Raw genomic sequence first — 21109 nt, forward strand, 5'->3', positions numbered from 1 at the left:
TTGACCAATCCTTGTCCCTCTCATTGAAGTATTTATCTCCTGACCACCGGATGTCCGAATAAAAAAGAACCTGAATTGTGTCTGGAGGACAAGGTAAGGGAAGGAATTCCCATCAGTACTCGACCACCACACTTAGCATTACAATTAGTGGAACGTTGACTTTACCTAGACGAGGGCATTTCATTCATCCTAGGGTGCAATGTTTTCACTAACCACATGAATCCATAGTTACTCCAAGATGTGTCACACTATTACATATCATAATCCTCAAAAGAAAATAGTTTAGCAATATATCTTCATAACTTGAATAGCTCTGATAGATCTATGACCCTTATTATTTGGAAACAGAAAACAGGGTCACACGTCAATGAAAGCCACCCTAAGATTTCTTTTGGGTGCAAATGAAATGCAACAGAGGTAGAAACCTCTCTCTGTTAAACCTGATAATATAAGTGAACCAGGTATCTGAGATGTATGGCAATAGTCATTCAAAGCATCTTCAATAAACTTCAAATAAAAAGCAGTCAATAATTAGTTACATAAGTATCTACCTCTCGAGCGAATATTCACCTAAATATACCATGGTGAAATTAGTTCTTCAGATGTCACCTAACTGATTTATTGGCGTCAACCTGTGTACAATTAAAGAATTTATTTTTATTTCAAAATGAATACACCTGTCTGTGAGAGGTCCCCCAGTTAGTAAGTGCGTTTCAAAACAAAGGGAAGATCAAGAGATCACGGAGATCAAAGAAACTTTCAAAGTGCAGCACGGTGATTCAGTGGTTAGCACTTGGGCCTCACAGTGCTGTGGTCATGAGTTCAGTTCTCGACCAGGGGCCTGATTCATTAAGGATCTTAAATGAAGAGGGTTCTTATTTCAGTCTCGTGGACAAAACCATGTTACAATGGAAGGGGTGCAAATGAGTGTTCTGATTTGCACATAAGTTAAATACTGACTGTTTTTTCATGTAGCACACAAATATCAACTTTAAATTTCAGTGCACAAATAAACTATCAAGTATTTGTGTGCTACATGAAAAAACAGGCAGTATTTAACTTATGTGCAAAACAGAACACTCATTTGCACCCCTTGCATTGTAACATGGTTTTGTCCAGGAGACTGAAATAAGAATCCTCTTCATTTAAGATCCTTAATGAATCAGGCCCCAGGCCCTTATCTGTGCCAACAGGCAAAATCCCATTATGTAAATTTTACTTGGAACACTAAGGTCAGTGGCGCTTTCCCACGCTGTCAGAGACAAAAGCCCCAGGTTATAAATAGACCTCACAGCAGTTTGAATATTATTATGCGCCGGGTTGTGTTCAGAAGCAGTTGCGGCATCTCAGGAAGGTTTTTTTTTTTTGCCAAGCAGGTTCCGGCTGGATTATTTTCGGGATCAAGCTGCCAGACAAATTTTTTTTTTTGCTTCATCACTATCTTTTGGGGGTTATTTTTTTTCTTTTATCACTCAATTTGGATTAAAAGCTTACAAGACTGGATCCTACAGAAGAAAGAAGAACAGAGTTGGTAAGTAAGAATGGTTTTATTTATTATCTTTAATAATATTTGCTGGTTTTATCAAGGGGTGTCTTTTGTTTACAGCGGGTACTGTGTATCAGGGCATGCTGGAACTTGTGGTTCCCCAACTGCCAGCATGCCTTGGCAGTCATGGGTATGCTGGTGCTTGTAGTACTACAAGCACCAGCTACTGCTAGGGAGGGTGCCCGCATTTGCAGACCTCAACTCCCTAGTGAATCCAGCCCCATGCTGACCAGCATGGGACTGGTTGGCATCATGGCAGTAGGACCCCCTGCTATGGTGCCACCAACCTGGCAAAGCCCAGGGCTTATTGGATGAGAATTGAGGGGACCGCACACTGTTTGCCCCCCAATTTTCATCTGACCACCACTAGGCTGTCAGCACTAGGGATAATATGATTGGGGAAGAGTGGCGGCATTCTTTCTTTTAAATTGTTCTATTTATTGTTATCCCCGTGCCGCTGCCAGACCCGCTGGCATTGCTGTTTTAATGTCAGCATTGTAACTGTCTGCAATCACAATGTCAGTATTATTTCTGTGTTAGTGAAATTTACATGACAGGATTTTGCGTGTCGGCATTTTAACATCGATATTATTCCCAGCTGTATTTCTACCGTCGGAAATTCCTACCCAACCCTGATGGGGCAGGGACTGATGTGAATGACAAATATTCTCACCCTGTGAAATTGGTGGCGCTCTATAAATAAATGATGCTGATGATATGACCTGTGTCAAGTCCATTATTGTCAGCTTGTTGCCGGTGAGCACCAGGATGCAGGAGCAGGTTAGGTACCAGAAAGCAGGGGCATAGCTCTGTATAGAGGTGACTACAGATAGAGGCTCTCCAAGGTGTTTCTAGTAGAGTAAGAGGTGGAGCCATCTGGATTGATCTACTCTAGATTTGATAAACTATATCTCTGCTCACTAGCACTGTTGGAACAGGCCGAACAGGGGTACTGCACACAATGTGCTGCAATAGTTCACACCCCTTCGCTGGTAATCACTTTAACGGTGCTGATAACACCGACAGTGACTACCACGAACAAAAATAAACGAAACTCAATTGCCCGACTCCTAATAAATGATGACTGACCTTAAGAATGACAGAACAAGTCCCCGACAGTGTGCTAAGAAATTATGATCAGCAGTAATAACGGCAACCTGTTTTGACATCATTTTAAATTGCGACCTGTATATCAGTATTTTTAAAGCGGCAATACCGCTTGTCATCAGACCTAACTCTTACAGTTAGGTTTAGCGTTAGGAATAGGGATAGGAATAGGAATAGGGTTAGGCTTAGGATTAGGTTTAGTGTTAGGGTCAGGGTTAGGGTTAGGAATAAGGTTAGGGATAGGGACACTGCATTTTCGCTTTAAAAATACTGATATACAGGTCTCAATTTAAATTGAAGTCAAAACAGGCCGCCGTTATTACTGGTGATCGTGATTTCTTAGCACACTGTTGGGGACTTGTTTTGTAATTCTTAAGCTCAGTCAGCATTTATTATGTGTCGGGCAAGTGAGTTTTGTTTGTTTTTTTTCGTCCTACTGCCTGTCGTTTTTATTACCTCCGTAAATTCGTACCCCACCCACTTCCCCTAGGCCAAACATTTCTTGTTTTACCATGTGTCTTTATATTGTTTACGCAGAGTTGTATATATTGGCAGCTGCAAACTTTATATGTGTTCTTCTGTCATAGTCACAGAGCGGTTCTATGTTGTAGTTAAGGGCAACTAAAATAAACAACTCTATATGATGGTCCGTGTGTGTGTGTGTATGTTAAAGAATTTAGACTGTAAGCTCTAATGGGGGAGGGACTGATGTGAGTGAGTTCTCTGTACAGCGCTGCGGAATTAGTGGCGCTATATAAATAAATGGTGATGATGATCATCATCAACATTTATTTATATAGCGCCAGCAAATTTCGTACAACAACTTTGGTAGCAAAATAAATTATGAAAGATAAGAGTAATTATTGAATATTTTTATATGTAGCACTAACATATTAAGCACAGAGAAAATGTAATCATTCACATCAGTTCATGCCTCCAATGGAGCTTACAGTTTAAATTCACACACACACACACACACATATGCACAATAACACATACACACAAACACCACTTACACACGCAAACATTTTAGTCTGTAGCCAATTAATCTACTAGTATGTTATTGGAGTTTTAGGGAGGAAACCGCAACACCCCGCAAACACAGGGGGAACATACAAACTCCACACAATCAGGACCTATGCTTTTTTAATTGCAGAAATAAATCCCGATTAATAGACCATGTTCTCGCCAAGTTGTGTAATTTCTTATTTTGTTGCGGTGTTAAATTCTATATTAATCTATTAATGCATCTTTCTAAGTGCTCCTATTATTTCTATAAAATCATTCTTTTAACCTTTTCACTAAACAATTTACTTCCATTTCATGCAACCTCTGAATAATATATTCAGCCACATTAAAATCTTCCCAAATGAAGGGATTAAATCAGAATGTCGCTAGGACAAGAGAGGCAACTGCACTTCCTAATCATGCACAAGATATTTAGCGCTATTCATAAACCAACAAATCATTTATCCATCATCTAAATGATGAATGCACAAGACAGTCTGCTATGTATATTTTATTAGTTTATAGATGTCAGCAGGGCCGGACTGGCCATCTGGCACTTCTGGCAAATGCCAGAAGGGCCGATGGCTATATGGGCCGGCCCAACTCCCCCTGTCTTCTTGGTGGCTGGTGGTTCCAGGAACCAGCCACCTCTGCTGCGCGCTCCCCAGCTCCCTTCCCCGTTATGCTGTGCAGCCAGTTACACTGGTGAGTTTCCTGTTTTTTTTTCTAATTTGCTTTTTTTTTTACTGAAGAGGGGGGGGTGCCCGCGATTTTCGGAGGGGGGGGGGTCGCGGGGGTGCCGCGATTTTCGGGGGGTGCCCGCGATTTTCGGAGGGGGGGGGTCGCGGGGGTGCCGCGATTTTCGGGGGGTGCCCGCGATTTTCGGAGGGTGGTCGCGGGGGTGCCGCGATTTTCGGGGGGGGGGGGTGTCGCGGGGGTGAGAGCCAGGGGGTGCTGGGAAAGGGGGTGAGAGCCAAGGGGTGCTAGGAGAGTGGGTGAGAGCCAGGGGGTGCTGGGAGAGGGGGTGAGAGAGTCGAAGGGGGTGCTGGGAAAGGAGGTGAGAGAGCCGAAGGGGGTGCTGGGAAAGGGGGTGAGAGCCAGGGGGTGCTGGGAGAGGGGGTGAGAGAGCCAAAGGGGGTGCTGGGAAAGGGGGTGAGAGAGCGGAAGGGGGTGCTGGGAAAGGGGGTGAGAGAGCGGAAGGGGGTGCTGGGAAAGGGGGTGAGAGCCAGGGGGTGCTGGGAGAGGGGGTAAGAGAGCCGAAGATGGTGCCGGGAGAGGGGGTGAGAGAGCCGAAGGGGGTGCTGGGAAAGGGGGTGAGAGAGCGGAAGGGGGTGCTGGGAAAGGGGGTGAGAGAGCGGAAGGGGGTGCTGGGAAAGGGGGTGAGAGCCAGGGGGTGCTGGGAGAGGGGGTAAGAGAGCCGAAGATGGTGCTGGGAGAGGGGGTGAGAGAGCCGAAGGGGGTGCTGGGAAAGGGGATGAGAGCCAGGGGGTGCTGGGAGAGGGGGTGAGAGAGCCGAAGGGGGTGCTGGGAAAGGAGGTGAGAGAGCCAAAGGGGGTGAGAGCCAGGGGGTGCTAGGAGAGGGGGTGAGAGAGCAGAAGGGAGTGCTGGGAAAGGGGATGAGAGAGCGGAAGGGGGTGCTGGGAGAGGGGGTGAGAGAGCCGAAGGGAGTGCTGGGAAAGGGGATGAGAGCCAGGGGGTGCTGGGAGAGGGGGTGAGAGAGCCAAAGGGGGTGCTGGGAAAGGGGGTGAGAGAGCGGAAGGGGGTGCTGGGAAAGGGGGTGAGAGCCAGGGGGTGCTGGGAGAGGGGGTGAGAGAGCCAAAGGGGAAGGGGGTTCTGGGAGAGGGGGTGAGAGAGCCAGGGTGGTAGGGGTTGCAGGAAGAGGAGTGAGAGAGCCGGGGGGTAGAGGGTGCAGGAAGACGTGTGAGAGAGCCAGGGGAGTAGGTGGTACAGGAAGATGTGTGAGAGCCAGCGGAGAAGGTGGTGCAGGGGGTTAAGTGAGAGGGACAAAGGAGAAGATGGTGCAGGGGCATAGGTAAAAGAAAGTGTAAAGGGAGAGACATCTTAAGAATGGGAATGTCAGGGATGCAGCCATCATAAAACAAGTAGTAATGAAGAATGGAAATGCACAGAGGGGACAAGTGTTAAAAAAACCAAAAAAACCAAGCCTTCATACTCCATTCACCTATATTTTCTATACCCCCACTCCTAAATTTCTGCTTCGACCACTGCCCTCTATTCCTGCTCCCGACTGCCTGTGTGAGCTGACAGCTGCTGATCCCTCCTCGCCCAGCGCGCCCAGTAGGAGAACAGAACACAGGATGCCATAATCAGGTAAGTTCATATATTTTCTCGTGTGCAATATGTTTTTAACCATCCTTTCTTGAACTGGGGACACTACAGCGTATCCAATATTGTTTAACACTATGTATTGCTCATTATTGCGCTGTAAAGTTTTTTGCATATTTATCTGTACAGAGATTTTTAATTAAGAGGAAAAAACATTGCTTGTCATAAATTTTATCTGTAATTGTGTTAATATATCTATTTTTGTTTGCATTGTAAATGATGTATTAAGCTGCTCTTGGGAGACTCACACTCAGTATCTGATATGCTGTACCAATTTTTATTTGTGAATGAGTTTTTATCTGAGCTTTACTAATGATTTGGGGGCACTACTATGCCATAATATGATTTGTGGGCACTTCTGCATGACCGAATATGTATTGAGGGTAATACTATGTGGCATAATATGAACTGGGCACACTACGGTGTGGCATCATATGAACTTCTGCCAAAGGCAAGTCTTTCATTGTTGAATATGACGGGAGCCCAAAGAAGTTGCTGTATCGGGGCCCAAAATTCCTCTTGTCAGCCCTGCCTGTGAGTCAAGGCGGTAGACGCCTCCAGGTAAATAATCTAGATGTTTCCTATCTAATCAAACTGATGGATCACATCCAATTATTTCTCACCCACCTCCTCTATCCCCCTTAATTTATATACTGTGTTATTTAAAATGAATAGAAAAGACGCATATCCAATTACTGTAGTAAAACAAAAATATTTTTCTGTGACATTTTGCTGTAGATGGAAATACTTTTAATGCGGCCGTGTGGGTTCAACTGATCATTCAATAGTTATGTTTTTTTTAGATATATGTTAGTTTTATTTCATGTGGAATGAAAATTCTGCCATTACTATTTAATTGAGGGAATAGGGTACCTGTTACCTATATGTGTGTGTAAGTACTCTGTTCGTTGTTGCTATTTTGTGGGAGATTTGAAAAAAGCAAAACATTGTTTCCTACAGTGGCGTCTGTATAATTGGTGGTATTGCTGTAGTATGGGGTGGCGTGGTGGTGGCAATGTTGTAGTGTGTTTGGTGCTTAGTATTGCTAATAAGTAGGAGAGGGTATTGCTGTAATGTGGGGGGTGACGCTGGACGCTGTAATGTGGGGGGTGATGCTGAATGCTGTAATGTGGGGGGTGATGCTGGACGCTGTAATGTGGGGGGTGATGCTGGATGCTGTAATGTGGGGGGTGATGCTGGACGCTGTAATGTGGGGGGTGATGCTGGATGCTATAATGTGGGGGGTGATGCTGGATGCTATAATGTGGGGGGTGATGCTGGATGCTATAATGTGGGGGGTGATGCTGGATGATGTAATGTGGAGGTGATGCTGGATGATGTAATGTGGGGGGTGATGCTGGATGATGTAATGTGGGGGGTGATGCTGGATGCTGTAATGTGGGGGGTGATGCTGGATGATGTAATGTGGGGGGTGATGCTGGATGATGTAATGTGGGGGGTGATGCTGGATGATGTAATGTGGGGGGTGATGCTGGATGCTGTAATGTGGGGGGTGATGCTGGATGCTGTAATGTGGGGGGTGATGCTGGACGCTGTAATGTGGGGGGTGATGCTGGACGCTGTAATGTGGGGGGTGATGCTGAATGCTGTAATGTGGGGGGTGATGCCGGTTGCTGTAATGTGGGGGGTGATGCTGGACGCTGTAATGTGGGGGGTGATGCTGAATGCTGTAATGTGGGGGGTGATGCCGGTTGCTGTAATGTGGGGGTGATGCTGGACGCTGTAATGTGGGGGGTGGTGCTGAATGCTGTAATGTGGGGGGTGATGCTGAATGCTGTAATGTGGGGGGTGATGCTGGACGCTGTAATGTGGGGGGTGATGCTGAATGCTGTAATGTGGGGGGTGATGCCGGTTGCTGTAATGTGGGGGGTGATGCCGGTTGCTGTAATGTGGGGGGTGATGCCGGTTGCTGTAATGTGGGGGGTGATGCTGAATGCTGTAATGTGGGGGGTGATGCCGGTTGCTGTAATGTGGGGGGTGATGCTGAATGCTGTAATGTGGGGGTGATGCGGGTTGCTGTAATGTGGGGGGTAATGCTGGATGATGTAATGTGGGGGTGATGCTGGATGATGTAATGTGGGGGGTGATGCTGAATGCTGTAATGTGGGGGGTGATGCTGAATGCTGTAATGTGGGGGGTGATGCTGAATGCTGTAATGTGGGGGGTGATGCTGAATGCTGTAATGTGGGGGGTGATGCTGAATGCTGTAATGTGGGGGGTGATGCTGGTTGCTGTAATGTGGGGGGTGATGCTGGTTGCTGTAATGTGGGGGGTGATGCCGGTTGCTGTAATGTGGGGGGTGATGCCGGTTGCTGTAATGTGGGGGGTGATGCTGGACGCTGTAATGTGGGGGGTGATGCTGGACGCTGTAATGTGGGGGGTGATGCTGGATGCTGTAATGTGGGGGATGATGCTGGATGATGTAATGTGGGGGTGATGCTGGATGATGTAATGTGGGGGTGATGCTGGATGCTGTAATGTGGGGGTGATGCTGAATGCTGTAATGTGGGGGGTGATGCCGGTTGCTGTAATGTGGGGGGTGATGCTGGATGCTGTAATGTGGGCGGTCATGCTGGACGCTGTAATGTGGGGGGTGATGCCGGTTGCTGTAATGTGGGTGGGTATTGATGTAGTATGAGTGTGTGTGGGGGGTTATTTATTGCTGTAATTTGGGTACTAATAATGTATTGTCATGGTGTTTATTGATGTAATTGGGGTGCTAATAATGTAATGTTGAGGGTCATTAGGAGAAATAAATACCCCCCCCCCCCCACACACACTCATACTACATCATGTTGTACTGTGCCAGCATCAGTGTGCAACAATATAGTGCATGGAGCCCACAACACGTGGGCCTGTGTGCTTTAAATGCCAGGGCTGATTTTTAGTCCCAGTCCGGCCCTGGATGTCAGTGTTTGTCAAGGCGAATTACAGACTTTCCATCGTTTGCATTCAGCACTTAGGGATAGAAAGTTTTATGATATATTTTTTTATTTTATGGCAGCATCCAAATATTAGCATTACCCATGATAATTATAGGTCCTCAGGGATTTTCAGGCCATCGTTGCCAGAGACATGCTCCTGTGTTGTTGAATGCTGGAGTTGCGTTTATAATGATCAATTTTATGTATTGTCGCCTACTCTCCTGTATAGTTGGGAGACATCTCGGCCTCCCTTGAGAGCAGGTTTAGTTCTCAGAGGGACGCTCGTCAGCCTGCAAAATAGGCATCATAATAAGCCTTGCCCTGCCCACTTGATGACAGATAGATATAGAGTTGATATAAAAAGTAAACAAGTATGACTAATAATATTCATCACCTGCACTCAGTGGAGGCAGTCATGGTGGTTTAGTCAACAGTGGAGGCAGTAATGGTGGTTTAGTCCACGGTGGAGGTAGTAATGTTGGCTTAGCCCATAGTGGAGGCAGCCATCTTGCTTAAACCCACAGTGAAGGTAGTCATATTGATGTAGCGCATAGTGGAGGCAGTCATGTTGATGTAGCCCATAGAGGAGGCAGTCATGTTGATTTAGCACACAGTGGAGGTAGTCATGTTGGTTTAACCCACAGTGGAGGTAGTCATGTTGGTTTAGCCCACAGTGGTGGTAGTCAGGTTGGTTTAACCCAAAGTGGAGGTAGTCATGTTGGTTTAACCCAAACTGGAGGTAGTCATGTTGGTTTAGCCCACAGTGGAGGTAGTAATGTTTTTTTTAGCCCACAGTGGAGGTCGTAATGTTTTTTTAGCCCACAGTGGAGGTAGTCATGTTGGTTTAACCCACAATGGAGGTGGTCATGTTGGTTTAACCCATAGTGGAGGCAGTCATGTTGATTTAGCCCACAGTGGAGGCAATCATGTCAGTTTACCCAACTGGAGGCAGTAAGGTTAATTTAGCCCACAGTGGAGGTAGTCATGTTGGTTTAGCCCACAGTGGAGGTAGTCATGTTGGTTTAGCCCACAGTGGAGGTAGTCATGTTGGTTTAGCCCACAGTGGAGGTAGTCATGTTGGTTTAGCCCACAGTGGAGGTAGTCATGTTGGTTTAGCCCACAGTGGAGGTAGTCATGTTGGTTTAGCCCACAGTGGAGGTAGTCATGTTGGTTTAGCCCACAGTGGAGGTAATCATGTTGGTTTAGCCCACAGTGGAGGTAATCATGTTGGTTTAGCACACAGTGGAGGTAGTCATGTTGGTTTAGCACACAGTGGAGTTAGTCATGTTGGTTTAGCACACAGTGGAGTTAGTCATGTTGGACTAGCCCATAGTGGAGGCAGTCATGTTGGTTTAGCACACAGTGGAGGTAGTCATGTTGGTTTAGCCCACAGTGGAGGTAGTCATGTTGGTTTAGCCCACAGTGGAGGTAGTCATGTTGGTTTAGCACACAGTGGAGGTAGTCATGTTGGTTTAGCACACAGTGGAGGTAGTCATGTTGGTTTAGCACACAGTGGAGGTAGTCCTGTTAGTTTAGCACACAGTGGAGGTAGTCATGTTGGTTAAGCCCACAGTTGAGGTAGTCATGTTTGTTTAGCTCACTGTGGAGGTAGTCATGTTGGTTTACCACACAGTGGAGGTAGTCATGTTGGTTTAGCCCACAGTGGAGGTAGTCATGTTGGTTTAACCCAAACTGGAGGTAGTCATGTTGGTTTAGCCCACAGTGGAGGTAGTAATGTTTTTTTTAGCCCACAGTGGAGGTCGTAATGTTTTTTTAGCCCACAGTGGAGGTAGTCATGTTGGTTTAACCCACAATGGAGGTGGTCATGTTGGTTTAACCCATAGTGGAGGCAGTCATGTTGATTTAGCCCACAGTGGAGGCAATCATGTCAGTTTACCCAACTGGAGGCAGTAAGGTTAATTTAGCCCACAGTGGAGGTAGTCATGTTGGTTTAGCCCACAGTGGAGGTAGTCATGTTGGTTTAGCCCACAGTGGAGGTAGTCATGTTGGTTTAGCCCACAGTGGAGGTAGTCATGTTGGTTTAGCCCACAGTGGAGGTAGTCATGTTGGTTTAGCCCACAGTGGAGGTAGTCATGTTGGTTTAGCACACAGTGGAGTTAGTCATGTTGGTTTAGCACACAGTGGAGTTAGTCATGTTGGACTAGCCCATAGTGGAGGCAGTCATGTTGGTTTAGCACACAGTGGAGGTAGTCATGTTGGTTTAGCCCACAGTGGAGGTAGTCATGTTGGTTTAGCCCACAGTGGAGGTAGTCATGTTGGTTTAGCGCACAGTGGAGGTAGTCATGTTGGTTTAGCACACAGTGGAGGTAGTCATGTTGGTTTAGCACACAGTGGAGGTAGTCCTGTTAGTTTAGCACACAGTGGAGGTAGTCATGTTGGTTAAGCCCACAGTTGAGGTAGTCATGTTTGTTTAGCTCACTGTGGAGGTAGTCATGTTGGTTTAGCCCACAGTTGAGGTAGTCATGTTGGTTTAGCACACTGTGGAGGTAGTCATGTTGGTTTAGCCCACAGTGGAGGTAGTCAGATTGGTTTAACCCAAAGTGGAGGTAGTCATGTTGGTTTAACCCAAACTGGAGGTAGTCATGTTGGTTTAGCCCACAGTGGAGGTAGTCATATTTTTTTAGCCCACAGTGGAGGTAGTCGTGTTGGTTTAACCCACAATGGAGGTGGTCATGTTGATTTAGCCCACAGTGGAGACAATCATGTCAGATTACCCAACTGGAGGCAGTAAGGTTAATTTAGCCCACAGTGGAGGTAGTCATGTTGGTTTAGCCCACAGTGGAGGTAGTGATGTTGGTTTAGCCCACAGTGGAGGTAGTGATGTTGGTTTAGCCCACAGTGGAGGTAGTCATGTTGGTTTAGCCCACAGTGGAGGTAATCATGTTGGTTTAGCCCACAGTGGAGGTAATCATGTTGGTTTAGCACACAGTGGAGGTAGTCATGTTGGTTTAGCCCACAGTGGAGGTAGTCATGTTGGTTTAGCCCACATTGGAGGTAGTCATGTTGGTTTAGCACACAGTGGAGGTAGTCATGTTGGTTTACCCACAGTTGAGGTAGTCATGTTGGTTTAGCACACTGCGGAGGTAGTCATGTTGGTTTAGCACACAGTGGAGGTAGTCATGTTGGTTTAGCCCACAGTGGAGGTAGTCATGTTGGTTTAGCCCACAGTGGAGGTAGTCATGTTGGTTTAGCGCACAGTGGAGGTAGTCATGTTGGTTTAGCACACTGTGGAGGTAGTCATGTTGGTTTAGCACACAGTGGAGGTAGTCATGTTGGTTTAGCCCACAGTGGAGGTAGTCCAGTTGGTTTAGCACACAGTGGAGGTAGTCATGTTGGTTTAGCCCACAGTGGAGGTAGTCATGTTGGTTTAGCCCACAGTGGAGGTAGTCATGTTGGTTTAGCGCACAGTGGAGGTAGTCATGTTGGTTTAGCACACTGTGGAGGTAGTCATGTTGGTTTAGCACACAGTGGAGGTAGTCATGTTGGTTTAGCCCACAGTGGAGGTAGTCCAGTTGGTTTAGCACACAGTGGAGGTAGTCATGTTGCTTTAGCCCACAGTTGAGGTAGTCATGTTGGTTTAGCACACTGTGGAGGTAGTCATGTTGGTTTAGCCCACAGTGGAGGCAGTCAGATTGGTTTAACCCAAAGTGGAGGTAGTCATGTTGGTTTAACCCAAACTGGAGGTAGTCATGTTGGTTTAGCCCACAGTGGAGGTAGTCATATTTTTTTATCCCACAGTGGAGGTAGTCGTGTTGGTTTAACCCACAATGGAGGTGGTCATGTTGATTTAGCCCACAGTGGAGACAATCATGTCAGTTTACCCAACTGGAGGCAGTAAGGTTAATTTAGCCCACAGTGGAGGTAGTCATGTTGGTATAGCCCACAGTGGAGGTAGTCATGTTGGTTTAGCCCACAGTGGAGGTAGTCATGTTGGTTTAGCCCACAGTGGAGGTAGTCATGTTGGTTTAGCACACTGTGGAGGTAGTCATGTTGGTTTAGCACACAGTGGAGGTAGTCATGTTGGTTGAGCCCACAGTGGAGGTAGTCATGTTGGTTTAGCGCACAGTGGAGGTAGTCATGTTGGTATAGCACACTGTGGAGGTAGTCATGTTGGTTTAGCGCACAGTGGAGGTAGTCATGTTGGTTTAGCACACTGTGGAGTTAGTCATGTTGGTTTAGCCCACAGTGGAGGTAGTCATGTTGGTTTAGCACACAGTGGAGGTAGTCATGTTGGTTTAGCACACAGTGGAGGTAGTCCTGTTGGTTTAGCACACAGTGGAGGTAGTCATGTTGGTTTAGCACACTGGGGAGGTAGTAATGTTGGTTTAGCACACAGTGGAGGTAGTCATGTTGGTTTAGCCCACTGTGTAGGCAGTCATGTTGGTTTAGCCCAGAGTGGAGGTAGTCATGTTGGTTTAGCACACAGTGGAGGTAATCCTGTTGGTTTAGCACACTGTGGAGGTAGTCTTGTTGGTTTAGCGCACAGTTGAGGTAGTCATGTTGGTTTAGCACACTGTGGAGGTAGTAATGTTGGTTTAGCACACAGTGGAGGTAGTCATGTTGGTTTAGCACACAGTGGAGGTAGTCATGTTGGTTTAGCACACTGTGTAGGCAGTCATGTTGGTTTAGCACACAGTGGGGGTAGTCATGTTGGTTTAGCACACAGTGGAGGTAGTCATGTTGGTTTAGCCCACAGTGGAGGTAGTCATGTTGGTTTAGCACACAGTGGAGGTAGTCATGTTGGTTTAGCACACAGTTGAGGTAGTCATGTTGGTTTAGCACACAGTGGAGGTAGTCATGTTGGTTTAGCACACAGTTGAGGTAGTCATGTTGGTTTAGCCCACAGTTGAGGTAGTCATGTTGGTTTAGTGCACAGTGGAGGTAGTCATGTTGGTTTAGCACACTGTGGAGGTAGTCATGTTGGTGTAGCACACAGTGGAGGTAGTCATGTTGGTTTAGCACACTGTGGAGGTAGTCATGTTGGTTTAGCACACTGTGGAGGTAGTCATGTTGGTTTAGCACACAGTGGAGGTAGTCATGTTGGTTTAAAACACTGTGGAGGTAGTTATGTTGGTTTAGCACACAGTGGAGGTAGTCATGTTGGTTTAGCACACTGTGTAGGCAGTCATGGTTGTTTAGCACACAGTGGAGGTAGTCATGTTGGTTTAGCACACAGTGGAGGTAGTCATGTTGGTTTAGCACACTGTGTAGGCAGTCCTGTTTGTTTAGCACACTGTGGAGATAGTCATGTTGGTTTTGCCCACAGTGGAGGTAGTCATGTTGGTTTAGCACACAGTGGAGGTAATCCTGTTGGTTTAGCACACTGTGGAGGTAGTCCTGTTGGTTTAGCGCACAGTTGAGGTAGTCATGTTGGTTTAGCACACTGTGGAGGTAGTAATGTTGGTTTAGCACACAGTGGAGGTAGTCATGTTGGTTTAGCCCACAGTGGAGGTAGTCATATTTTTTTAGCCCACAGTGGAGGTAGTCGTGTTGGTTTAACCCACAATGGAGGTGGTCATGTTGATTTAGCCCACAGTGGAGACAATCATGTCAGATTACCCAACTGGAGGCAGTAAGGTTAATTTAGCCCACAGTGGAGGTAGTCATGTTGGTTTAGCCCACAGTGGAGGTAGTGATGTTGGTTTAGCCCACAGTGGAGGTAGTGATGTTGGTTTAGCCCACAGTGGAGGTAGTCATGTTGGTTTAGCCCACAGTGGAGGTAATCATGTTGGTTTAGCCCACAGTGGAGGTAATCATGTTGGTTTAGCACACAGTGGAGGTAGTCATGTTGGTTTAGCCCACAGTGGAGGTAGTCATGTTGGTTTAGCCCACATTGGAGGTAGTCATGTTGGTTTAGCACACAGTGGAGGTAGTCATGTTGGTTTACCCACAGTTGAGGTAGTCATGTTGGTTTAGCACACTGCGGAGGTAGTCATGTTGGTTTAGCACACAGTGGAGGTAGTCATGTTGGTTTAGCCCACAGTGGAGGTAGTCATGTTGGTTTAGCCCACAGTGGAGGTAGTCATGTTGGTTTAGCGCACAGTGGAGGTAGTCATGTTGGTTTAGCACACTGTGGAGGTAGTCATGTTGGTTTAGCACACAGTGGAGGTAGTCATGTTGGTTTAGCCCACAGTGGAGGTAGTCCAGTTGGTTTAGCACACAGTGGAGGTAGTCATGTTGGTTTAGCCCACAGTGGAGGTAGTCATGTTGGTTTAGCCCACAGTGGAGGTAGTCATGTTGGTTTAGCGCACAGTGGAGGTAGTCATGTTGGTTTAGCACACTGTGGAGGTAGTCATGTTGGTTTAGCACACAGTGGAGGTAGTCATGTTGGTTTAGCCCACAGTGGAGGTAGTCCAGTTGGTTTAGCACACAGTGGAGGTAGTCATGTTGCTTTAGCCCACAGTTGAGGTAGTCATGTTGGTTTAGCACACTGTGGAGGTAGTCATGTTGGTTTAGCCCACAGTGGAGGCAGTCAGATTGGTTTAACCCAAAGTGGAGGTAGTCATGTTGGTTTAACCCAAACTGGAGGTAGTCATGTTGGTTTAGCCCACAGTGGAGGTAGTCATATTTTTTTATCCCACAGTGGAGGTAGTCGTGTTGGTTTAACCCACAATGGAGGTGGTCATGTTGATTTAGCCCACAGTGGAGACAATCATGTCAGTTTACCCAACTGGAGGCAGTAAGGTTAATTTAGCCCACAGTGGAGGTAGTCATGTTGGTATAGCCCACAGTGGAGGTAGTCATGTTGGTTTAGCCCACAGTGGAGGTAGTCATGTTGGTTTAGCCCACAGTGGAGGTAGTCATGTTGGTTTAGCACACTGTGGAGGTAGTCATGTTGGTTTAGCACACAGTGGAGGTAGTCATGTTGGTTGAGCCCACAGTGGAGGTAGTCATGTTGGTTTAGCGCACAGTGGAGGTAGTCATGTTGGTATAGCACACTGTGGAGGTAGTCATGTTGGTTTAGCGCACAGTGGAGGTAGTCATGTTGGTTTAGCACACTGTGGAGTTAGTCATGTTGGTTTAGCCCACAGTGGAGGTAGTCATGTTGGTTTAGCACACAGTGGAGGTAGTCATGTTGGTTTAGCACACAGTGGAGGTAGTCCTGTTGGTTTAGCACACAGTGGAGGTAGTCATGTTGGTTTAGCACACTGGGGAGGTAGTAATGTTGGTTTAGCACACAGTGGAGGTAGTCATGTTGGTTTAGCCCACTGTGTAGGCAGTCATGTTGGTTTAGCCCAGAGTGGAGGTAGTCATGTTGGTTTAGCACACAGTGGAGGTAATCCTGTTGGTTTAGCACACTGTGGAGGTAGTCTTGTTGGTTTAGCGCACAGTTGAGGTAGTCATGTTGGTTTAGCACACTGTGGAGGTAGTAATGTTGGTTTAGCACACAGTGGAGGTAGTCATGTTGGTTTAGCACACAGTGGAGGTAGTCATGTTGGTTTAGCACACTGTGTAGGCAGTCATGTTGGTTTAGCACACAGTGGGGGTAGTCATGTTGGTTTAGCACACAGTGGAGGTAGTCATGTTGGTTTAGCCCACAGTGGAGGTAGTCATGTTGGTTTAGCACACAGTGGAGGTAGTCATGTTGGTTTAGCACACAGTTGAGGTAGTCATGTTGGTTTAGCACACAGTGGAGGTAGTCATGTTGGTTTAGCACACAGTTGAGGTAGTCATGTTGGTTTAGCCCACAGTTGAGGTAGTCATGTTGGTTTAGTGCACAGTGGAGGTAGTCATGTTGGTTTAGCACACTGTGGAGGTAGTCATGTTGGTGTAGCACACAGTGGAGGTAGTCATGTTGGTTTAGCACACTGTGGAGGTAGTCATGTTGGTTTAGCACACTGTGGAGGTAGTCATGTTGGTTTAGCACACAGTGGAGGTAGTCATGTTGGTTTAAAACACTGTGGAGGTAGTTATGTTGGTTTAGCACACAGTGGAGGTAGTCATGTTGGTTTAGCACACTGTGTAGGCAGTCATGGTTGTTTAGCACACAGTGGAGGTAGTCATGTTGGTTTAGCACACAGTGGAGGTAGTCATGTTGGTTTAGCACACTGTGTAGGCAGTCCTGTTTGTTTAGCACACTGTGGAGATAGTCATGTTGGTTTTGCCCACAGTGGAGGTAGTCATGTTGGTTTAGCACACAGTGGAGGTAATCCTGTTGGTTTAGCACACTGTGGAGGTAGTCCTGTTGGTTTAGCGCACAGTTGAGGTAGTCATGTTGGTTTAGCACACTGTGGAGGTAGTAATGTTGGTTTAGCACACAGTGGAGGTAGTCATGTTGGTTTAGCACACAGTGGAGGTAGTCATGTTGGTTTAGCACACTGTGGAGGTAGTCATGTTGGTTTAGCACACAGTGGAGGTAGTCATGTTGGTTTAGCACACTGTGGAGGTAGTCATGTTGGTTTAGCACACAGTGGGGGTAGTCATGTTGGTTTAGCACACAGTGGAGGTAGTCATGTTGGTTTAGCCCACAGTGGAGGTAGTCATGTTGGTTTAGCACACAGTGGAGGTAGTCATGTTGGTTTAGCACACAGTTGAGGTAGTCATGTTGGTTTAGCACACAGTGGAGGTAGTCATGTTGGTTTAGCACACAGTTGAGGTAGTCATGTTGGTTTAGCCCACAGTTGAGGTAGTCATGTTGGTTTAGTGCACAGTGGAGGTAGTCATGTTGGTTTAGCACACTGTGGAGGTAGTCATGTTGGTGTAGCACACAGTGGAGGTAGTCATGTTGGTTTAGCACACAGTGGAGGTAGTCATGTTGGTTTAGCACACTGTGGAGGTAGTCATGTTGGTTTAGCACACTGTGGAGGTAGTCATGTTGGTTTAGCACACAGTGGAGGTAGTCATGTTGGTTTAACACACTGTGGAGGTAGTTATGTTGGTTTAGCACACAGTGGAGGTAGTCATGTTGGTATAGCACACTGTGTAGGCAGTAATGGTTGTTTAGCACACAGTGGAGGTAGTCATGTTGGTTTAGCACACAGTGGAGGTAGTCATGTTGGTTTAGCACACTGTGTAGGCAGTCCTGTTTGTTTAGCACACTGTGGAGGTAGTCATGTTGGTTTTGCCCACAGTGGAGGTAGTCATGTTGGTTTAGCACACAGTGCAGGTAATCCTGTTGGTTTAGCACACTGTGGAGGTAGTCTTGTTGGTTTAGCGCACAGTTGAGGTAGTCATGTTGGTTTAGCACACTGTGGAGGTAGTAATGTTGGTTTAGCACACAGTGGAGGTAGTCATGTTGGTTTAGCACACAGTGGAGGTAGTCATGTTGGTTTAGCACACTGTGGAGGTAGTCATGTTGGTTTAGCACACAGTGGAGGTAGTCATGTTGGTTTAGCACACTGTGGAGGTAGTCATGTTGGTTTAGCACACAGTGGAGATAGTCATGTTGGATTAGCACACTGTGTAGGCAGTCATGTTGGTTTAGCACACAGTGGAGGTAGTCATGTTGGTTTAGCACACAGTGGAGGTAGTCATGTTGGTTTAGCACACAGTGGAGGTAGTCATGTTGGTTTAGCCCACAGTTGAGGTAGTCATGTTGGTTTAGCACACAGTGGAGGTAGTCATGTTGGTTTAGCACACAGTTGAGGTAGTCATGTTGGTTTAGCCAACAGTTGAGGTAGTCATGTTGGTATAGCACACTGTGTAGGCAGTAATGGTTGTTTAGCACACAGTGGAGGTAGTCATGTTGGTTTAGCACACAGTGGAGGTAGTCATGTTGGTTTAGCACACTGTGTAGGCAGTCCTGTTTGTTTAGCACACTGTGGAGGTAGTCATGTTGGTTTTGCCCACAGTGGAGGTAGTCATGTTGGTTTAGCACACAGTGCAGGTAATCCTGTTGGTTTAGCACACTGTGGAGGTAGTCTTGTTGGTTTAGCGCACAGTTGAGGTAGTCATGTTGGTTTAGCACACTGTGGAGGTAGTAATGTTGGTTTAGCACACAGTGGAGGTAGTCATGTTGGTTTAGCACACAGTGGAGGTAGTCATGTTGGTTTAGCACACTGTGGAGGTAGTCATGTTGGTTTAGCACACAGTGGAGGTAGTCATGTTGGTTTAGCACACTGTGGAGGTAGTCATGTTGGTTTAGCACACAGTGGAGATAGTCATGTTGGATTAGCACACTGTGTAGGCAGTCATGTTGGTTTAGCACACAGTGGAGGTAGTCATGTTGGTTTAGCACACAGTGGAGGTAGTCATGTTGGTTTAGCACACAGTGGAGGTAGTCATGTTGGTTTAGCCCACAGTTGAGGTAGTCATGTTGGTTTAGCACACAGTGGAGGTAGTCATGTTGGTTTAGCACACAGTTGAGGTAGTCATGTTGGTTTAGCCAACAGTTGAGGTAGTCATGTTGGTTTAGCCCACAGTTGAGGTAGTCATGTTGGTTTAGCACACTGTGGAGGTAGTTATGTTGGTTTAGCACACAGTGGAGGTAGTCATGTTGGTTTAGCACACTGTGTAGGCAGTCATGGTTGTTTAGCACACAGTGGAGGTAGTCATGTTGGTTTAGCACACAGTGGAGGTAGTCATGTTGGTTTAGCACACTGTGTAGGCAGTCATGTTGGTTTAGCCCACAGTGGAGGTAGTCATGTTGGTTTAGCGCACAGTGGAGGTAGTCATGTTGGTATAGCACACTGTGGAGTTAGACATGTTGGTTTAGCCCACAGTGGAGGTAGTCATGTTGGTTTAGCACACAGTGGAGGTAGTCATGTTGGTTTAGCGCACAGTGGAGGTAGTCATGTTGGTTTAGCACACTGTGGAGTTAGTCATGTTGGTTTAGCCCACAGTGGAGGTAGTCATGTTGGTTTAGCACACAGTGGAGGTAGTCATGTTGGTTTAGCACACAGTGGAGGTAGTCCTGTTGGTTTAGCACACAGTGGAGGTAGTCATGTTGGTTTAGCACACTGGGGAGGCAGTCATGTTGGTTTAGCCCAGAGTGGAGGTAGTCATGTTGGTTTAGCACACAGTGGAGGTAATCCTGTTGGTTTAGCACACTGTGGAGGTAGTCTTGTTGGTTTAGCGCACAGTTGAGGTAGTCATGTTGGTTTAGCACACTGTGGAGGTAGTAATGTTGGTTTAGCACACAGTGGAGGTAGTCATGTTGGTTTAGCACACAGTGGAGGTAGTCATGTTGGTTTAGCCCACAGTGGAGGTAGTCATGTTGGTTTAGCACACAGTGGAGGTAGTCATGTTGGTTTAGCACACAGTTGAGGTAGTCATGTTGGTTTAGCACACAGTGGAGGTAGTCATGTTGGTTTAGCACACAGTTGAGGTAGTCATGTTGGTTTAGCCCACAGTTGAGGTAGTCATGTTGGTTTAGTGCACAGTGGAGGTAGTCATGTTGGTTTAGCACACTGTGGAGGTAGTCATGTTGGTGTAGCACACAGTGGAGGTAGTCATGTTGGTTTAGCACACAGTGGAGGTAGTCATGTTGGTTTAGCACACTGTGGAGGTAGTCATGTTGGTTTAGCACACTGTGGAGGTAGTCATGTTGGTTTAGCACACAGTGGAGGTAGTCATGTTGGTTTAACACACTGTGGAGGTAGTTATGTTGGTTTAGCACACAGTGGAGGTAGTCATGTTGGTTTAGCACACTGTGTAGGCAGTCATGGTTGTTTAGCACACAGTGGAGGTAGTCATGTTGGTTTAGCAAACAGTGGAGGTAGTCATGTTGGTTTAGCACACTGTGTAGGCAGTCCTGTTTGTTTAGCACACTGTGGAGGTAGTCATGTTGGTTTTGCACACAGTTGAGGTAGTCATGTTGGTTTAGCACACAGTGGAGGTAGTCATGTTGGTTTAGCACACAGTTGAGGTAGTCATGTTGGTTTAGCACACAGTTGAGGTAGTCATGTTGGTTTAGCCCACAGTTGAGGTAGTCATGTTGGTTTAGCACACTGTGGAGGTAGTCATGTTGGTGTAGCACACAGTGGAGGTAGTCATGTTGGTTTAGCACACAGTGGAGGTAGTCATGTTGGTTTAGCACACTGTGGAGGTAGTCATGTTGGTTTAGCACACTGTGGAGGTAGTCATGTTGGTTTAGCACACAGTGGAGGTAGTCATGTTGGTTTAACACACTGTGGAGGTAGTTATGTTGGTTTAGCACACAGTGGAGGTAGTCATGTTGGTTTATCCCACTGTGTAG

This window comes from Mixophyes fleayi, chromosome 2 (genome assembly GCF_038048845.1).
Source record: "Mixophyes fleayi isolate aMixFle1 chromosome 2, aMixFle1.hap1, whole genome shotgun sequence".
In the NCBI taxonomy this organism is placed as follows: domain Eukaryota; kingdom Metazoa; phylum Chordata; class Amphibia; order Anura; family Limnodynastidae; genus Mixophyes; species Mixophyes fleayi.